General features: G+C 44.1%; 1 pseudogene across 1 annotated transcript; it reads left to right on the forward strand.

The window, feature by feature from the left end:
• The first annotated feature begins 1,007 nt into the window (after window positions 1-1,007).
• LOC140701283 (phospholipase A and acyltransferase 2-like) lies at window positions 1,008-8,541 on the forward strand (annotated as a pseudogene). Its single transcript, XR_013539435.1, has 4 exons — window positions 1,008-1,022; window positions 2,092-2,194; window positions 6,353-6,622; window positions 7,349-8,541. The product of XR_013539435.1 is annotated as a phospholipase A and acyltransferase 2-like (transcript).
• Window positions 8,542-15,198: the final 6,657 nt, after the last annotated feature.

Here is a 15,198-nt window from a genome sequence, read left to right on the forward strand (position 1 = left end):
GTTCACTGTGCCATTTTAACTTTGCAGAACTGGCCTGTTCTATTGCTTTTGTTCTTTTTCTTTCTTTTGGTGACACATTTTGGACTTTTAAAATCAGGGCTTGAAAAACTTGAAAAGTTATAATTAAGAGTTGTGGGTGTTGACAAGCTGCATCTAATTTATAGCAACCCTAATAGCATTTTCAAGCTAAGAGAGAGAGAAAGTTTAGTGGTTTTACCAGTTCCTAGTCTGTCACTCTGTCCACTACACCACACTGGGTAGTTGTAAGCAACAGGCACCTAAGTGCTAATTATTTTAGCGAGCAATCGGGGTGAAACAAGATTATATTTTAAAAAAGAGAGAGAGATAAGAAAAGCAGAAAAAAAGACAATATACAACTAATTTATTTATTTATTTTATTTATTTATTTCATTTATACCCCGCCTATCTAGTCAATTGTGACCACTCTAGGCGGCTTACAACATGCATTTAAAAAAGAAACATATAACAAACCACATCACAAATAATAATTTACATAAATTAAGATAGAATAAAAAAAATTTTTTCCCAAAGATGGTGAGAAACGGGATATATTATAACAGAAAAAGAAAGTGTTAGGTAGAAAGGGGGAAGATGATTTTGAAATGTCAGTGGGTGCTTTTCTTATTCCTAGTGAGATGGATTTCATAGTTTTCACCCTTTGGTCAGCCATCTGCATTTTTTTTTTGCTTTAAAAATAAAAACACATTGCACCAATACCTTTAAAAACAGATGAGACATTTTCCACGGAAAAACATCTCATTTTGGCCAGGCAGGGGTGAGTCACGCAGCGCTCCTGGCATATCCGAGTCCTGGCCATTTCAGCACCTCTGCACTGGGGCCTCTTCCCAGGGTAAGGGACCCGCTGTTTCCAGCTGTACACCATCATTAAAGTCACCGGTGCTCACAGCCACCACTTCCTTCTCTTCGTTCTTCAAATCCCCGGCAAGCCCCGAACAGCCATTTGGGCAGCTGCACAGCTTCGCAAGATGCCCGAATACTATGTGAGTAGCAGCTGGCAGGCCAAGAAGCTTAAGGCTGCCCTGCCAGCATCCGCGCGCCGTGTGACCGTTGTTGGGTCAAATCCCCCCCATTTTCATCCCTGCACCGTGTCTCTGTGTGTGTATTGTGGGGCTGGATGCTCCTGCCAGCTAACAGGGATTTGTTTCCAAACAGATTCTGATTCAGCCTGTTGAGTTAAATATAGCTGTCAAGCGGGTGATTCCCCCCCCCCCCCCGCCCTCAGCCGACTTCCTAGCACAGCTTCCAAGTTCATTGCTAAAGCTTTACGAAGCTTATATACACACGGAGGAATAAGTTCCTGGGCCCCACATTTGTATGGTTAAAAAGAAAGATTAAAAATTTGCTTTAAAGTACTATTTTTACGGTTTCAAAAACCCACAGAAACAGTTCATTACCATTAATATTATAGGGTTTTAAAAAGCCATTCTTTCGTTTACCATTATAGTTACAGTTTTTTTAACAAATGCTATTATTTCATGTTTTTGTTGTTGTTGTTTTAGTTAGTTAGTTAGTTAGTTAGTTAGTTAGTTAGTTAGTTAGTTAGTTAGTTAGTTAGTTAGTTAGTTAGTTAGTTAGTTAGTTAGTTAGTTAGTTAGTTAGTTAGTTAGTTAGTTAGTTACAGGGCTTTTTTGAAGCCATGCTTTTATCTTTGTTATTCAATAGTACTGAAAAGTTTATTTTTTAGATACTTAAGGAAAAAAAAAAGGATATAAAGCTGCTATGAGCTGCTGGCCGTTTTACCACATGTAGTGAAGCTACTGGCACTCTGTTAACTAAAAAAGTAACTAAATCAGTTACGTCACAAAAGCAGCGATGCTATCCATTCCTGTATTGGAATTCTAATGTAAATTAGTTGTGTGGGGTTTCCTTCAGGGCTTGGAAGAGTGAGTTTGTCGAAACCAAACACTGAGAATAGCTTAGCGGTCATGTTGGGTGGAGGATTCTAGAGTTATAATCTTCATAGACATCACATTCATCATCATCAAAAACAACAAACTTGGTTCTAGGTGCTTCCCGAGAATCTGGTTTTTCTGCTTTTTTTCTCAACAGGTAGAGCCCAGGCCTGGAGACCTCACTGAGATTTCTCGCCTAGGTTACCAACATTGGGCCATCTATGTGGGTTCTGGTTATGTGATCCACCTGGGCCCTTCAGGTATGATCTCGATCTTAGGCTAGACATGTGGCCAACCTGTTTAACATTTAATGTCTCCTATGTTTTGATTGCCCACTGGAGCCTTACCTTATGAACTGTGGCTTGATTTAATAACAACGAGCCTCAAAAATCAGCAATATTGGGAACAGCGTACATACTGCGTCCATATTTAACAGATTCTTAGGTTTTTGGTTAAAACTTGTCTCTGTTATATGATACCGGTCAATGATTTTATAATTTTGATTTACTGTGTCTGGTATTTTCTGAACAATAATAGTAATATACAGTATCTTAGAATTGTAGCGCTGGAAGGGACCCTATAGATCAGTGGTCCACAACCTTGGGCTTCCAGATGTTCTTGGACTTCAACTCCCAGAAATCCTGGCCAGCAGATGTGGTGGTGAAGGCTTCTGGGAGTTGTAGTCCAAGAGCATCTGGAGGTCCAAGGTTGGGGACCACTGCTATAGATTATCGAGTCCATTCCCTGTCAAGGAGGCCCAGTTGGGAATCGGAATTGCAACCGCTAGCTCTGCAGTCAGATATCCAAACCATGGAGTTTTCAAGTAGTTTACAGAGTGCTAATTTAAGAACATTTAAGTTAACTCAGTCTTAACCCCTCCCGAAACCTTCTAGGTGTGTTGGACTATATCAATCATCATCCACCGGTGTGCTGGGGATGCTGGGTGTTAAAATCCAAAACACGCAGAGGCTAGGAGGCTGTTTCCAGAGAACCGGGCTGATTGGCATGTTGCTTCTGGAGACTGGTGTTCACAGTTTTTCTGCCAATTGGCTGCTGGTGGAAAATCCTCTCTTAATCTTGTTACTTATAAATCTCCGGGTAATCTTGGATCTCCAGCCCCCGCATTTCTTCTTTATCCAGTGAGACTGTGTTCCCTGCACCCAAACTGCAGGGGAGCTTTCCAAGATACAGAATCTGCTTTGGGGATAAAGCTCAATGCCTTATAAAATTGTAAAGTTCGGAATCAAACCCAGAGTGGATTCACACGCACACCTGACATTAGAGTCAACCAGCCTTCACCTCCCAGAGATGCCCCACACGGGTTACTGATTTGCCAGCAGAAGCGGGTGTTTAGGAAATGCAGAAAACCCACCTGCAGTTCTTTCCTTAGGTTTCTAACTTTTACACACACACATCCATTACATATCTTTGCCATCGTTTAAAAAAAAAAATCTGGGGTTGCTCTGGTGTTTTTACACATATCCCCAGAAGTTCATTCACAGCCATCCCTAATCATGTTTGGAGGAGGTGGGGCAGGGGTGATATGGAGGGTCACATCCAGGGCAAAAGGACAGCTGAGACTCAGAGCACCAGGGCGTTAGGTGGATTGATGGACCCTTTCAAGGACCGGGGGGGGGGCAGGAAAGGCTGGTTGAGTCCATTGTCACAGGGCAGTGGTGGTGATGAAACCACTCATGGTTTTGGTTGAACTTTAAAGGAGTTGTTCCAAATAGCTGAGCTCTACCCGCAAAAGAGGTTCTGCTCCTTGGAGAGCTCCTTTAGAGTTGAGACAAAAATCTGGTGTGGATGTAGTTCCCCCCACCCCCAAGACTGGAGAGTTTCAGCCTCCACTCTCGGGTGGAATCCTGAACCTTTTCATTTTTGTTTTCCTGCGAGGCAACATCACGGATGCTACCTTGGGGCTGTTATAGGTAATGAATACAGTAGCTAGTCCTTTTGCTGCTTGGAACCATTTTTGTGTAAGAAGAAGGTCTTTGTGAGTGGGCCCTGCGGCAGGATTGGGCGCTGATGCCAGATGCTGAGGCTGTGTTGGGTGATCACGGAACAAAGGAAGGCTAATTGCCTTAAGAGAGAGAACAAAGGAGTCGACCGTGGATGTCCAAGCCAGCGGAGCCTACAGGCAACGCCCTGGGATCTCCTTTATTGACTTAGCATTATTTACATAGTAAGTTATGAGACAGACAGATAGGAAACTAGTTACTTAATCGTAACCAGGATTGGCTAAAATAACCCTTTGATTGTATGCTCTACCTCTAAGCGCAAGGGCAGAAGAAGGGGTCACCCCGCCCGCTGGCAGCTGCCGCTTCCTGCCAGAAGTGTCTGCCCGTCTCTGGAACAGAATGCAGCTACGGCCTTCAAGCAGAAGTTTCCCACAAGGCTGCCCCCTTGCAATGCGCTCAGCTCCTGGGGGTTGCCATGGTAACTCAGGCCGGAGAGCCAGAAAGACACGGCATTATTCGAGCATCCTGCTCACCTCTATAGTTCCAATAATTTGTCAGAGCATTTGCATGATGCGGTTTTGTGCTATATTTATTTGTTTCGTAATTGGAAAAATATTGCATCTGTGGAAGGAGGAGAGTGTGACGAAGAAGCAGGCAAGGTTATGTTGATGGAAAGGAGGACATAATCATAAGCTAGCCTTGCCTTCTATGGTTTTGGGTGTTGGGCCTTAAGGGCCCTCTGGGCTGAGGATGATGGGCGTTGTAGTCCCACACATATGGAGAACACCAAGTTGGGGAAGGATTTGTCTACACTCTGGAAGTTCAGCAATTGAAATATTTATTTGCTAATGGAATTACCACTGGGGAGGAGCAATGGGGCCTATGCTGTTGAACCCTAGCTCCCCTCTCTGGACTCTCACACCCATCATCCATTGCTGGATTGGGCTGGTGGGAGCGGCAGTGGAACTGCTAGAAGGTCCCAAATAGAGTCGCCACTTACCGGAAAAAGAGTGGAAGATCCTCGTCGTAAAAAAAGGAGAACAGAAGAGGGCCCTGATTTGCATAAAGTTGCATATGCTAATTTACATCCACCGATGCAGAAACAGTTCTGTTTATAATTTAAAAGAAGAATACCTCTCTAGCTCTGATCCACTCTTTGTGGCCCCCCTTTGAGAAACAGCGCGGTTCTTTTAAATGGAGGACCGCCCTCTGCAAAAGAGCTCACACCCTTGCACTAACAGCCTCCCAGCTTCCTTCGAGGAGAGCTAAGCTTCTTAGACTTATGATTTTCCTAAGCTCTAAATTAGTGACCCGGTTGGAACTATGGAAACTTGTGACCCTGGTGATTCGGAATCCATAAAGACTTGAAACAGAGAATACTTTTCTGACATGCATTACGAATTTCATTTCCATGGAGCTGTGCGAGGTTGTCAGTCTGACTTTCCTTAGCCCTTAAAAATTAGAAAACAGCAGTCCTGCCTGGTTTTATGAAATCTAAGGGGGCAAATCTACAGAGATGACAAACTTTTTCCGATGACAATGTCTGAGCATTGCATTAACATGCAACCAGTCCATTCCTGCAAATCTACTCTTTAAATCACAGTTGTTGTTTTTTTTTAAAGCTGATGTCAGAAATGGACAGGTTTGCTCATCCAAATCCAGGGACTTGGACTGCTAGGGCTCTTAAGGCATCTGGCTTTGAACGCCTGTGTATTAAATCAAATTATTGCTAATTTGATAGACACCTCGGTTTTCCCCGAGACATTTCCATCTGCCAGGTAGCACAGCATATTTTGCTCCATGCTAGGAACAGCTGAACCTATAAAATGGTTTAGCAATGTAAGGACAGGAGAAAATTGTTGATGTTTTTACAATCTTGCATGATGCCTAAAGGTGTGGCTAGGAGGACCTTTCTGGGCTGTGATGACTGTCAATCAATCCAGCATTAACCAATTGTTCCCTCCTGACTGAATTCAGAGAAAGCCCTGCCTCTTTGAAGATCAATGCTCCCCCACAGTGTCTGTTGAGATCTGTTGCTGAAAGCAGTCACGTTTGTTAGTCTGCTGTTGATCTGTTCAGTTATAACCAACGAAGCCTTTTATTCTTTCTACTATTAATATCTCAGAGGGTGCTGCTGAGACTGTAAGTGCCAGTTGATGAGAAAAAAAAAGAGGGTAGTCTACTCCAGGGAACTTGAAACTATTCTAATCTGTATTTTGCACTTTGGCAGCATAGCTAGAGGAATTTAATCAAAAATAACTCTGTGACAAGAATTCTGCCCCCCATTTTCGGTTTTAAAGAAGAATTTGCCAGTGCCATCAAATTTCTGTATATTCCTGTTCTAAAGAACTGGAGGTTTTAAGGAACTGCAGGAGAACACGAAATAGATTTCCCCATCATTACAGCGAGCATGGTACAATGGATTCCCTCCCCCCCCCTTCTGCCATATCTTTTCAGATGCTTTAAAAGAAGAAAGCACTTCTAGCATCATGTCCGTCATGTCTCACAAAGCCCTGGTGAAGAAGGAGCTCCTCTGGGACATAGCCGGGAATGACATCTGTCGGGTCAACAACAAATACGATGAGAAATACTCTCCTTTCCCAGCAAGCAAAATTGTCCTGGAAGCAGAATCGCTCATAGGAGAAGGAAATGCATTATAGTTTGGCCAGGAGGAACTGTGAACACTTTGTCACCCGGCTGCGCTATGGGAAAGCTCGGAGCGACCAGGTGTGTGTGTGTGTGTGTGTGTGTGTGTGTGTTTGTGTTTGTGTGTCAGATAGGGAGCAATGTGCTCAATACAACTTCCAAAAGACAGAACTATTTTTCTGATGTACGAAAAAAATTAACTCCCCCCCCCTTTGTATCATGTGACTCCTGGTAAAAGAGCCAGCCTGGATGGCCTTGGGCAAGCTGCACAGTCCCAGGGCACCCCAGAAGAAGGGAATGATAATCCACTTATGAGTGTTTTCTACCCGGAAAAGGATTGACATAAGTCAGAACTGACTTGATGGCAGATGATGATTCCTTCCTTCCCTCCCTCCCTCCCTCCCTCCTCTGGGGCCTTTTGGGAAATCTCAAATGGCAACTAGGAGATCAGGATCTTCAGATCCTCTGAACCTTTCGCAATCTCTGCATACTCTAGATCCACTGGGTCAAGTCTGAAAGTCTGACGCTTGAACCCAAGAGATCTTTATAGACCTCTAGGAAAAACCAGAAACCAATTTCCAGAATCAGGGGGCTCTGCATCCAGCTGTCTCTGTATAGCTAATTTCAAAGCGTCACTTTTTATTAATGTTTTCAGGATTCCCCAGATGACTGGAAACGGAGGCAACCTTCTCATTCCCTGCGAATAAGCCTGCTGCAAAGCCCACCGTTGTCACTCCCTCTGGGCGCAAAGAGTCCCGATTGGTTGCGGTAGAGCCTTAACTGTTTGAGCTCCTTCCTCTTTTTCAGGTGAGAGATGCTTTGATGGCCAGCACATGGGTTGGCGTGGCAGCCGTGGCAGCCGTGGCCACAGCGGTTACCAGTATATCATTGCCCAAGCATCGGGAAGACAAATAACCGCATCCCGTTTTTGTCTTGGCTTGAAGTTTTTCCTGGTTTTGGAGATCGTACCCTCATCGGATGCCACCTCCAACGCCTCCCACGTTTCGGGTGCTGAAACAGGGACAATGAATAATGCGATGTTGCCACAGGAAAAGCGAGCTGTTATGATGTGAAGTTTAGAGCTTTACTTTCTGATTCTCTGTGAGATGAAAAAAAAGAAGTTCACTTTGGGTTGAAATGCTCCAGAAAATTATCTGTTCTGCCTCTCCTACAACCTTGTCCTAGGCCAAGCCCACTCATCCCCCAGCATACACATGTTTTTCTGGCTTATAATGTGTTTAGGAGGAACAAAAAATATGCATGCAATACTATGTGTATATTTTGATAGTGGGAAGGTCTAAAAATGGTTCAATGGAAAAATGCACTTAATCATGGCAGTGTGTGTGAATTTAGTCTCTGTGCTTAATCCTATTGTGTTTCACTGATTTTTAACTGTAGGTCTTTTTTTCCTCATCACCTACTGGTTGGAATCCTGTTGCACAACTCCGGTTGCACAATAGGGTTGATGTTGTGAGAGGTCCGTGTGTGACTCATACACAGTACAATAGGCATGTGAACCCCATCATTGCTAAAAGAAGCCTTTAACCAGTAGGGACTTGCTGCTGCTGATGTTATACCCATTGTGCCCGCAGAGCTGTGCAACAGGATTCCAGCCTGTGTTGTAACTTCCCACATTTTGCTTCCAAGCTGATGGCGCTTCTTGCTTCCCTTTGACTTGCAAAGGGCATTGGAAATACAAGTGTAAATGATGAAAAGGGAATGGACTTACAAGAGAACAAAGTTACACGCCCATCGCTGCTCTGCTTGGTCAATGAGCTGACCATTGCACACAGTTTTTCGTAACTTATATCCAAATGTCTCTAAAAGACTGTGAAAAAGAAACCGGGTTGCTTTCTGATTACAGATATTGCTATGTTCTTTTTTTCCTTTTGCTCTGTTTCATTTTTTTGTAGTGTGGAAAACCATCATTTCCTCAAAGAATTTCATTAATGTAACGTTAGTAAAAAAAAATAAAAAATCTACACCCACAGGATGAAGACAGCCCATGTGGTATGTCCTTTCTCTCTACATCAATGAAGCTAGTCTCCTATGTGGATCTCTATACTTCTATTGTGTAACAAAAGGGAATTTTATCAGAAATTCAAAACTCCTCAATACACGTTGTCTACCCTGCAAGAGAAGCAGAGACGCATGGCGATGCCTCCCTTGATGAAGGCGCTGAGAAGAATACAGATGAATCCTCAGGGCATGAAGGGCTGGCCTGCCACGAGGCGCAACGAAGCAGCCACTTTGGGCAGAAAATTTCAGGCTTTATGGTGTTGTTAAGATAGGAAATGGCTACTCATTTTATATAAAAAATCCATGTTGGGTAGTGCCTTTACCAGGATGTGAAAATATCACTTTAATAAATAGGTAGGCTTTTGAGCCTTACGGTACTCTTCATCAGGCTAAATATTGGAAGACCTGGGATGGAGTAGGGTTAGAACAAGAAAATTTGGGGGGAAAAATCATCCTGTTCAGGTGTTACAACAAAGGAGCACTTCTGCTTTTCTTCCTCATCAACGAGGAGAGGCGTTCATGAGTTTTTCCCCCTCATACATCTGAATAACTTGACTTGATCTGGGTACTTTACACCACTGGTTCTTAACTTTGGGTTACTCAGGAGTTTTGGACTGCAACTCCCAGAAGCCTTCACCACCAGCTGTCCTGACTGGGGTTTCTGGGAGTTGCAGTTCAAAAGCATCCGAGTAACAAAGGTTAAGAACCACTGCTTTACACCATGACCATAGGAGTGAAGAGGGCAGTTTTGCCTGCCTCAGGCAACAAAATGTTTGGGGTTAGGCGTGAGGGGATGCGCCCTTAAGTTGGGAGAACAAGTGGACCCATGTGTCTTTTCAATCCCAGCATCCCCATCCCCTCCACACACCACAGTATTTGATGGTTACTCGGTAACAGGTGAGGTAGCACTTCCCCTATGACCTCACTCCAAGCACCAGGTAGAAAATGGGAGGTTAATTTATTTGACTCAGGGAAAAAAGCGACAACCCACTGCAGGTACACAGAGGGGTGTAAAGGTGGTTGGAATTGGGTGGTCTAATTTTATTATCTCCCTTGATCTGGGCTGGTTGTTGGTGTCTACTGGTTTTGAATCCGTTACTGGAGCCAGGTCTGTTAAAAAGAATAACGGTTGAGTTGTCGGAAATATCTAACGCTGGCCCTGATGTTGGGCAGAGTGAGACAGTTGCCTCAGGTGGCAGGCGCTGTGAGGTGGCCGTAAATTGCTGAAGAAGAGAATTCTGCATCACAAGGGCTGTGTTAGACATGCTATGTGTGCCCTCAGGCCCCGTCTGATTTGTAGCCATCTTGATGGTGTTTTCATGGCAAGTGAAATATTTAAGGTGTGGCCACCGCTCCCCGCATGAGTTTCTACAGCTAAGCAGGGATTAGAACCAACGCCCTTTGAGTTTGACGCTGTCACTCTATTCGTGAGCCCACCATAGCTTTCACACAAGGTCTACTGCAAGCCCTTAAGTTGCAGCCTTCAGCGATGGTGGAGAACGTTGTTCTGCTCTAAGAACAGGAGGAAGATCAGTCCAGCTTTTGCACACACCATGTGAGACAAATTCATTTTCTTCGCCTCGGGCAGAAAAAATGTCTCAGGATGGCCCTGGGGGGGAAAAATCAATTTCTTTACTTTGCTTTGGGAACTGATAACTCGGATACCATCTGCCCGGATTTGGGGCATCAACCCATTGAGTCATGGTTGGAGGACCCATGGTTTTCCAGAAATAGTGGAACTCCAATTCCCATCATCCTTCAATTTAGGCTAGGCTGGCTAATGGTGATAGAAGCCACCCACATCTGGACAGCGGCAGCTTCCCCAGAGTTGCCTTATTTTAAAACAACAACCCATATAAATTTTATAGGGTGCCATTAAAACCCTTGACATTTCAGCGATTTCCTCACCCTGGGGACAGTCTCCTGCCCCAAGGGGTTTACAATCAAAATTTCTGCAGAGGAGAAATAACAGAGGGATGGGAGCATGACAGAGAACAACAACAGGGGAAGATTTATGCATATTAATTTTGGTTGGTTAATCATCTGCTGGCTAACTGATTAAATGTAAATGAGTTTGTAAATGAGAATGTCTCAGTGGAGAAGCCTTTCCAAAGTACTGATGAAATCTTGTTTAATAAACAAGTGCTACAACTCTCTGTTGGCGGAAAAAGAGCAGAGTTAATCTTTCTTTTTAAAATTATTCTAAAATTCTCTGTCAAAATGTCTCACTCTAACGATGTCATGCTGGCTTTGATATCAGGTGTGGTTGTAAATCAGCGGAAGTTTACAGGAGCTATCCAAAGTGCTGAAAATATTGTCGGGTTAAGATTCAACCCTTTTGAAGAGGCTATGTGAAGTTTGGATTAAAATCTGGAGCAGAGGCATCAACTCACTGACCTCAGATCTATAAACCTTTACTGAATGGCAGATTAGATCCTGACAGGACTTTCAGACATCTTATCGGGGGGAAAAGCAACAGTAATGCTATTTAGTTGGCATTTACGTCAAAGCGTTCTTTGGCCTGCTTTGGATACAGTTTGCTCAGTCATCCTGATAACTACTCTGTAGAGTATTATTACCCCTCAGTCATCCTGACAACGACCCTGTAGAGTATTATTACCTCTCAGTAGTATAGCTGAGGATGAGGGAACAATGGCTGAACTCAGGCCTCCTGTTGATTTCAAAACTGAGGTTAAGGCTACAAGTCCTGTAACCACAGGATTAGCTCTTCGTAATCCTAAACTATATTGTTCCCGCCTTCTTCTGTCCTTTCCTGTTGGTTTACCCACATGAGTAGGTTTTTGTGAGGGAAAAGGAGTTTTTTTTCTGGGTTGGTGCTGTTGCGTTCTGGTTCCTGTTTCATGGTACAACCGTGAGGTGATTTCAGGCTCTGGGTTTAAAGCGTTTACATGCCTTCCCTTCCTCTTTAACTGGTTTTGAGGTATGGGAAGCCAACCCTGTTGTAATCAGACAGATCCTCGGGGTCTCATCTAGTCTCACAAAGCCTGTGGCCAAGCTGGGGGGTGGGGTGGGTGTCTCTCGGATCTGTTTTCCAAAAGCGAGCTTTCCCAAGCCCCGATAAAAGCCGGAGGAAGCAATCCTCATTTGAGGATGTCCTTCAAGAGGTCATCATCCAAAAAACTTTTTAAAATACTGATTTCTAATTAAAAAAAATCTTTTGCAAGAATGTAAAATAATAAATCATACCATTTTAAAAAATCACCTACATAATCGTGGTCCATTAAAAAAGGGACTCGTTTCCCAAGATCAACATGAGAGACTAGGAGGAAACCAATATCTTGTCATGGAATTTATACAATTTATGAAAGGAAACCAATTTTGTAGAAATTTGGGTGATTACTTCCCTATATTCCTGTGTCTGATATGGGTAGTAAGTTTACCTCTTCGCTCTGAGTGCCACACCTTGGATACTCAACTGGAGATAATTTAATATTTTTGTTTCCAGTGGCAAGCTGTCCTTAGTTTGGCAGCCAGACACAACATTGAAATTATTGTTTTGTGTGTTGAAGAGAAACATTACTCCTGAGATATACTGAAAATTATCCTGATAGGGAGACCCCTTAATTTTTTTATTTGAGATGTCATAGTCTGTATTTTGTGAAATATTAAGGTCTATAGGTCAATGAGTTAGGTATCTGGCTGTAGTTTATTTATTTATTTATTTAACTTTAGTTAAATTTAGTTGGGAGTTCGATTCCCACACTGTGCCTCCTGGGGGAGAAGAGCCGGCCTGGGTGGCCTTGGGCAAGCGGCACAGTCCCAGGGCTCCCCCAGAAGAAGGGAACAATAAATTACTTCTTAGTATTCTCTAGTTATAAAACATGGAAAGGGCCACTGCATTTGAAAACGGTACACAATGAGAATCATAGAATAATGAAGTTGGAAGGGGCCTGTAAGGTCATCAAGTCTGACCCCTGCTCAAGGCAGGAACACAATTATTGTGAAGGAAGCTAGAACAAATGGGTAAAAATACCACACCAGAAAGGCTCCGGGGAGGGACGGGAGGGGGGCATAAGATTACATTCCTTGGCATTGAGCCGCCATCTTGCCTTCTCCTCCAGCTATGCCCATAGGAAGCCGACATTGAGGAGGACACACCGAGCCGAGGGAAGATGAACAACGAGGAGCAAAACCACTCTGCCTTCTTTATCAGGGTGAAGAATCCTGCTGAACGGGTAAGGGATCGAAGATGGTGGCATTTTCCAGTAATGCAGCAACATTCTTCTAAAACAATCTCCATCATTGCATTCATAGGACCTGCGTGTTCTCCTCTCATTGAAAGGGACTAAATCCAGCCTTTTCTCCTTTTTTTGCCTCCAAAGCAAGGTGCGCGTTGCAGAGGGAAATATCTGAATGGGTTCCTCCTTTCCTCTGTGACTGTGCATTAAAAACCCAGCAGATGGAGCTCTATTACAACAGGAAAGGTGGAATCCTGTGCACGCCTGGGCCTGAAATATTGCCATGTATTCTCTTTTTTGTTGCAATGCCATAAAAATTGAGGGTGGGGGTGGGTAGCTGACGGGCTAGCTTCCCAGATGAATGGTTTAGGTATGTGGGTTGGGAGTTCAATTCCCCGCTGTGCCTCTTGCAAGGGAAGTCAGCCTTTGTGGCCTTCACAAAGAATCCCAGGGCAGAATCCCAGGGAACGGTAAACCACTTCTGGGTATTTTCTACCTGGAAAGTCAGTTCCACCATAAGTCGGAACTGACTTAATGAGCATGATTAGTATTATGCCCCCACCCCGGTGCAATTTTCTTGGCTGTGCTGGATTTGTGTGTTGGTGGAGATCTAGAAATTGCAAGGAGCCTCCCCTCCCCAAGGATATTTTCAGATTCTTCAAGTTGAAACCCTTCTTCCTAGTTTTCACCCAGAGGGATACCATGTGGAAGATGGAGGCAATATGTCTCTGTCTGCTGTACAGACGTTGTCGTTGTTCGCTCCCCCAACAGAGGGGCTACAGTCATACAGAGGTCCTGACCTTGAAGACACACTCTTAATCTCCCTGTCAAGATGGATTCTGCGCTTGTTTGTAGACTGAGTGTGTCAGACGTTATCCGCTCGTCTCTTCCAGGAGGAGCTAAAACCTGGGGACCTCATTGAGATCTTCCGTTCTTCCTGTCAACACTGGGCCATCTATTTGGGGGATGGAAAGGTTGTCCATTTGGCACCGGAACGTGAGTTTACCAAGCCTTTGGCAATTCCTCTCGTCGGCCATCAGCCTGTGGGCCACAGAAATTGCCCTTTATGCTATGTTTTTATTTGGGGTGGGAGGAAGGAGAGGAGTACCTTTTGCAAAATGCGAAGGGCCCATGGAATTTCCGTTCCCCTGGGCTGCAAGAAGCATTTGTTACTAGTAGTATGTAGAGATGGCTCCCTAGAGTTCTATGGGTTTTATGCGTTATGTTGCCTCAGCAAGGAGAAATCTCCACAAATGATTAACAGTCTTCAGAGAAGCCTTAGTCCCAGAGTGAGACAAAGGCAACTCTCTCCCCCTCCCTCAGGTCTTTGCAATTTACACAAAATATCTTGTGCATCCTTTCCCGTTGAGAAGCAAAGCAAACACAGAGTAAGCCCAGAAAGACTGGGTGATTAAACAACAGCAACAAAGAACCCAGCCCAGTGCTCCAAATTATTAAAGAAAACAGCAGTCATCTTAATTTGGGGCCAAGGATGAGATGGGTGGAGAATTATACCTCCAGCTACAATCCCTCAGTGGTCATTTCTTGAGGGGAATTGGCTAGCAAAATAAACACCAACAGCCTCCTGGCCCTGTTCATTCTTTGATTGTGGGTCTGTCTGCTTGCATGAAAAAGCGGAAACTTTGATTGATTGATTGATTGATTGATTGATTGATTGATTGATTGATTGATTGATTGATTGATTGATTGATTTAGAGGCATCCTTCTTTTCCATGGGGGCCTTGCGCCCTTGCATGGGACGAAGTGCTCTTGCCCCCAAATGGTGCTGAAATGGCTAGTTCTAGCCCTGCTCACACAATCCCAAGATCAAACGCCAGGGCTGAGTAGCTGATTTGACTCCACTTCCATTGGCCACACGATCCACTTGTTTTCCACTGGACTCTGCTCCAGACACAGTTTTCCACCTGCCTTCTTGATTTGCACCTGACCCAAATCTAGACGTGCTTCTTGTGAAAAACCAAGTACCCCATTTTTTCTGTGTATAAGACTATATTTTTGTCTACAATCTTTAGACTAAAAATTGAGTGCCGTCTTATACACGGAAGTAAGCTGAGGAGAGAACAAAAACAAGTGGAGGGGAAAGCAGGGATCAAAGCGATCCTGCAGCATTTTGATCCCTTTCCCCCCACCCTTGCTAAGCCCCACTTAGATTTCTTAATTTTGGAATAGAAAAGTGGGGGGAAGGATCTTATACATGTTGGCATCTTATACACAGAAAAATACGGTACATCTGAAGTACAAGCTGCCTTAAAGGAGTCATACCCTTGACCTAGCTAGCCCAAAATGGCCGGCTCTGACTGGCAGCAATAGTCTCCAAGATTTTTGGTAGGATTCTTCCCTAGCCCCGCTTGGAGGTCCCTGAGATTTCCCGTTCAAGGACTAGACGTCCAACCCTGCTTAGCTTCCGAAACTAGGCAT

Source organism: Pogona vitticeps, chromosome 15 (genome assembly GCF_051106095.1).
Source record: "Pogona vitticeps strain Pit_001003342236 chromosome 15, PviZW2.1, whole genome shotgun sequence".
Lineage (NCBI taxonomy): Eukaryota > Metazoa > Chordata > Lepidosauria > Squamata > Agamidae > Pogona > Pogona vitticeps.